General features: G+C 46.4%; 3 non-coding genes across 3 annotated transcripts; all 3 read right to left on the bottom strand.

The window, feature by feature from the left end:
- Window positions 1-254: 254 nt before the first annotated feature.
- LOC130348629 (U2 spliceosomal RNA) lies at window positions 255-445 on the bottom strand. Its single transcript, XR_008886134.1, has one exon. It is a non-coding gene; the product is annotated as a U2 spliceosomal RNA (small nuclear RNA).
- A 2,094-nt stretch (window positions 446-2,539) lies between these two features.
- Window positions 2,540-2,730, bottom strand: LOC130348628 (U2 spliceosomal RNA). Its single transcript, XR_008886133.1, has one exon. It is a non-coding gene; the product is annotated as a U2 spliceosomal RNA (small nuclear RNA).
- Window positions 2,731-4,820: 2,090 nt separating this feature from the next.
- On the bottom strand, window positions 4,821-5,011 carry LOC130348625 (U2 spliceosomal RNA). Its single transcript, XR_008886131.1, has one exon. It is a non-coding gene; the product is annotated as a U2 spliceosomal RNA (small nuclear RNA).
- Window positions 5,012-6,000: the final 989 nt, after the last annotated feature.

The following is a 6,000-nucleotide window of genomic DNA, read 5'->3' as shown; positions in this document are numbered from 1 at the left end:
CATGCCCTACCTGCACAGGTGTGCTGGCTACTCAAATGATCCAATTAAGGAGGCCATTTAGTCAGCAGCAGCAGAAGTCCTGTGCCTGGACGCTCCAACAGCGGCCAGACACAAGCAGAAGCAGAAGCAGCAGCAGCACCACCTTTTGTTTTTTGGCTGCAGCAGCAGCAGCAAGGCCCACAGGGCTGGCTAGCTGGCTAGCCAGCAAGCAGGTAGCAATGAAAGTAGGAATCTTTCTTTTTAACCCTGTAAGGGGGTGGTGCACTGTACCCGAAGATACTGCCATATCGGGTCAATGCATAGGGCGACGGAAGCAAGCTTCGAAATCGGCCCCCGTTCTCAAAAATCCATTTAATATATGGTCCCCAGATAGGGGACGTATCAGATATTAAACTGATAAGAACAGATACTACACTTGATCTTAGCCAAAAGGCCGAGAAGCGATAACCGCGAAAGGGGCGGGCCCAACAAGGTCCCCTTCATGGGCACTATCACTGCTTGCTGTCAGGGAGGCTGCCAGACAATTTTCCATGCACACTCTGGGCTGGGGGGCAGTCAACCACCAGTACACACAGCAGAACCTAAACCCATACCATTATTGCTAAGCAGCAAGACAGGGGCCCATTGCACTCCCACGGGGCCTTTTTAAATGCAATCCATAACCCGGATTTGCCAGGAACCCTTCTTACTCCTCCTACTTGCATGTGACACTGGGCTTAGGATCTGCATAGGAAACACACACACAAGCACACACCTACCTTTGTTGCCTGCAGATGCCTCCTTGGCTGTCCCCAAACGGTATCAAACCAACACCCACGGGAAGCTGTAAGCATAGAGGACATGCCTGCACCCCATTGGACTTACCTGTGTGGGTTAAATCCGGGTTATTTGACAACCTATGGCGGTGATGGTTCTGCTCAGGCAGAGCAGTGCTGATGCTCCTCATAAAGCTGTCGCTGCTGTGAAGGTTCTAGGTGACATCACAAATCCCTATGGTTACATACACAACAAAGCTGGGTTGTTGTTGTTTACACTCTGCAAGGCCTGTGGAAGTGAGTGACATCATAGCACTGTAGTTCTGAGGGTTCTAGATGGATGCAACAATCTCCTGTTGCTTCTATGAAGGCCATAATAGACGACATCACCAAACAGCTCCATAGTCACATACACAGCAAAGGAGAGATGTTGTTTACACCTAGTGATGTCAGTGGTATTGAGTGACATCACAGCACAGTGCTAAGGCTCCTGGGCCTGGACACAGCAGCGGCTGCAATATCTCAACGGAGAATACGTTTATATATATGTGTGTGTGTGCGCGTATATATATATATATATATATATATATATATATATATATATATATATATATTTCTCCGCCGAAATCACTTTTAAACCCATTTCCACCTTTTTTTCCCTTCTCTTCCTCTTACTTTTTTTTCACGTTTTTTTACGTTTTTCTCCTTTTCGCCTCTTTTCTGGGCGTATTATTCTTCTTTTTCTTCTTTTTTTTCGTCTAATGCATACCCCATCAGTGCAGCAATGCTTATTCAATACCGCCAGCAGATGGAGACACTGGGGGATAATTTTCTAAGGATTTATACTGATTTTTCCTGTCTGAATTTGTCGCACAGAAAGTTGCAGGCCAAATATGTGTGACATTTCTGCGACTTTAGCTTCTAGAGCATTTTTACAACATTATACATAGGTGCTGAATACATAAAAAGCGACTGTTCAGCGACAGACAAGTCGCATCGGCTGAAAGTAGGCCAGAATGTCAGTCCATGTTGGAGCAGGTTTAGATACAGTCTAAAGTATAGATCTCAAAGTCTGTGCACAGAATTTAGCAAGGGCCTCGCACCTTCTGATGCATCAGGTAGGTGCACAATAGCATAGCCTAACCCTCTGTACTTTGGTCTATATTGATGCGGGACATAGACAGCCAGCTGATGACCAATCCATTAGTGCAATGGATGGCTGGAAGCATTTGTCTTTGCCTTTGCAATACCACAGAAGCAATGCATGGTCAATGTACAGCAATGACACACCTGTGTGAACAGCCAGGAGACCCCCCCCATGTTATGTTACATAGTTACATAGTTAGTACGGTCGAAAAAAGACATATGTCCATCAAGTTCAACCAGGGAATTAAGGGGTAGGGGTGTGGCGCGATATTGGGGAAGGGATGAGATTTTATATTTCTTCATAAGCATTAATCTTATTTTGTCAATTAGGAACATTCAGCACCCACCCGCTATCAAGGCAGCTGCCTATCATGTCATGCCCTACCTGCACAGGTGTGCTGGCTACTCAAATGATCCAATTAAGGAGGCCATTTAGTCAGCAGCAGCAGAAGTCCTGTGCCTGGACGCTCCAACAGCGGCCAGACACAAGCAGAAGCAGAAGCAGCAGAAGCAGCAGCAGCACCACCTTTTGTTTTTTGGCTGCAGCAGCAGCAGCAAGGCCCACAGGGCTGGCTAGCTGGCTAGCCAGCAAGCAGGTAGCAATGAAAGTAGGAATCTTTCTTTTTAACCCTGTAAGGGGGTGGTGCACTGTACCCGAAGATACTGCCATATCGGGTCAATGCATAGGGCGACGGAAGCAAGCTTCGAAATCGGCCCCCGTTCTCAAAAATCCATTTAATATATGGTCCCCAGATAGGGGACGTATCAGATATTAAACTGATAAGAACAGATACTACACTTGATCTTAGCCAAAAGGCCGAGAAGCGATAACCGTGAAAGGGGCGGGCCCAACAAGGTCCCCTTCATGGGCACTATCACTGCTTGCTGTCAGGGAGGCTGCCAGACAATTTTCCATGCACACTCTGGGCTGGGGGGCAGTCAACCACCAGTACACACAGCAGAACCTAAACCCATACCATTATTGCTAAGCAGCAAGACAGGGGCCCATTGCACTCCCACGGGGCCTTTTTAAATGCAATCCATAACCCGGATTTGCCAGGAACCCTTCTTACTCCTCCTACTTGCATGTGACACTGGGCTTAGGATCTGCATAGGAAACACACACACAAGCACACACCTACCTTTGTTGCCTGCAGATGCCTCCTTGGCTGTCCCCAAACGGTATCAAACCAACACCCACGGGAAGCTGTAAGCATAGAGGACATGCCTGCACCCCATTGGACTTACCTGTGTGGGTTAAATCCGGGTTATTTGACAACCTATGGCGGTGATGGTTCTGCTCAGGCAGAGCAGTGCTGATGCTCCTCATAAAGCTGTCGCTGCTGTGAAGGTTCTAGGTGACATCACAAATCCCTATGGTTACATACACAACAAAGCTGGGTTGTTGTTGTTTACACTCTGCAAGGCCTGTGGAAGTGAGTGACATCATAGCACTGTAGTTCTGAGGGTTCTAGATGGATGCAACAATCTCCTGTTGCTTCTATGAAGGCCATAATAGACGACATCACCAAACAGCTCCATAGTCACATACACAGCAAAGGAGAGATGTTGTTTACACCTAGTGATGTCAGTGGTATTGAGTGACATCACAGCACAGTGCTAAGGCTCCTGGGCCTGGACACAGCAGCGGCTGCAATATCTCAACGGAGAATACGTTTATATATATGTGTGTGTGTGCGCGTATATATATATATATATATATATATATATATATATATATATATATATTTCTCCGCCGAAATCACTTTTAAACCCATTTCCACCTTTTTTTCCCTTCTCTTCCTCTTACTTTTTTTTCACGTTTTTTTACGTTTTTCTCCTTTTCGCCTCTTTTCTGGGCGTATTATTCTTCTTTTTCTTCTTTTTTTTCGTCTAATGCATACCCCATCAGTGCAGCAATGCTTATTCAATACCGCCAGCAGATGGAGACACTGGGGGATAATTTTCTAAGGATTTATACTGATTTTTCCTGTCTGAATTTGTCGCACAGAAAGTTGCAGGCCAAATATGTGTGACATTTCTGCGACTTTAGCTTCTAGAGCATTTTTACAACATTATACATAGGTGCTGAATACATAAAAAGCGACTGTTCAGCGACAGACAAGTCGCATCGGCTGAAAGTAGGCCAGAATGTCAGTCCATGTTGGAGCAGGTTTAGATACAGTCTAAAGTATAGATCTCAAAGTCTGTGCACAGAATTTAGCAAGGGCCTCGCACCTTCTGATGCATCAGGTAGGTGCACAATAGCATAGCCTAACCCTCTGTACTTTGGTCTATATTGATGCGGGACATAGACAGCCAGCTGATGACCAATCCATTAGTGCAATGGATGGCTGGAAGCATTTGTCTTTGCCTTTGCAATACCACAGAAGCAATGCATGGTCAATGTACAGCAATGACACACCTGTGTGAACAGCCAGGAGACCCCCCCCATGTTATGTTACATAGTTACATAGTTAGTACGGTCGAAAAAAGACATATGTCCATCAAGTTCAACCAGGGAATTAAGGGGTAGGGGTGTGGCGCGATATTGGGGAAGGGATGAGATTTTATATTTCTTCATAAGCATTAATCTTATTTTGTCAATTAGGAACATTCAGCACCCACCCGCTATCAAGGCAGCTGCCTATCATGTCATGCCCTACCTGCACAGGTGTGCTGGCTACTCAAATGATCCAATTAAGGAGGCCATTTAGTCAGCAGCAGCAGAAGTCCTGTGCCTGGACGCTCCAACAGCGGCCAGACACAAGCAGAAGCAGAAGCAGCAGAAGCAGCAGCAGCACCACCTTTTGTTTTTTGGCTGCAGCAGCAGCAGCAAGGCCCACAGGGCTGGCTAGCTGGCTAGCCAGCAAGCAGGTAGCAATGAAAGTAGGAATCTTTCTTTTTAACCCTGTAAGGGGGTGGTGCACTGTACCCGAAGATACTGCCATATCGGGTCAATGCATAGGGCGACGGAAGCAAGCTTCGAAATCGGCCCCCGTTCTCAAAAATCCATTTAATATATGGTCCCCAGATAGGGGACGTATCAGATATTAAACTGATAAGAACAGATACTACACTTGATCTTAGCCAAAAGGCCGAGAAGCGATAACCGTGAAAGGGGCGGGCCCAACAAGGTCCCCTTCATGGGCACTATCACTGCTTGCTGTCAGGGAGGCTGCCAGACAATTTTCCATGCACACTCTGGGCTGGGGGGCAGTCAACCACCAGTACACACAGCAGAACCTAAACCCATACCATTATTGCTAAGCAGCAAGACAGGGGCCCATTGCACTCCCACGGGGCCTTTTTAAATGCAATCCATAACCCGGATTTGCCAGGAACCCTTCTTACTCCTCCTACTTGCATGTGACACTGGGCTTAGGATCTGCATAGGAAACACACACACAAGCACACACCTACCTTTGTTGCCTGCAGATGCCTCCTTGGCTGTCCCCAAACGGTATCAAACCAACACCCACGGGAAGCTGTAAGCATAGAGGACATGCCTGCACCCCATTGGACTTACCTGTGTGGGTTAAATCCGGGTTATTTGACAACCTATGGCGGTGATGGTTCTGCTCAGGCAGAGCAGTGCTGATGCTCCTCATAAAGCTGTCGCTGCTGTGAAGGTTCTAGGTGACATCACAAATCCCTATGGTTACATACACAACAAAGCTGGGTTGTTGTTGTTTACACTCTGCAAGGCCTGTGGAAGTGAGTGACATCATAGCACTGTAGTTCTGAGGGTTCTAGATGGATGCAACAATCTCCTGTTGCTTCTATGAAGGCCATAATAGACGACATCACCAAACAGCTCCATAGTCACATACACAGCAAAGGAGAGATGTTGTTTACACCTAGTGATGTCAGTGGTATTGAGTGACATCACAGCACAGTGCTAAGGCTCCTGGGCCTGGACACAGCAGCGGCTGCAATATCTCAACGGAGAATACGTTTATATATATGTGTGTGTGTGCGCGTATATATATATATATATATATATATATATATATATATATATATTTCTCCGCCGAAATCACTTTTAAACCCATTTCCACCTTTTTTTCCCTTCTCTTCCTCTTACTTTTTTTTCACG

This window comes from Hyla sarda, unplaced genomic scaffold, assembly GCF_029499605.1.
Source record: "Hyla sarda isolate aHylSar1 unplaced genomic scaffold, aHylSar1.hap1 scaffold_885, whole genome shotgun sequence".
NCBI classification, from domain to species: Eukaryota; Metazoa; Chordata; class Amphibia; order Anura; family Hylidae; genus Hyla; species Hyla sarda.
The sequence above is the reverse complement of the archived record's forward strand: the minus strand, read 5'-3'. Positions and strand labels throughout refer to the sequence as shown.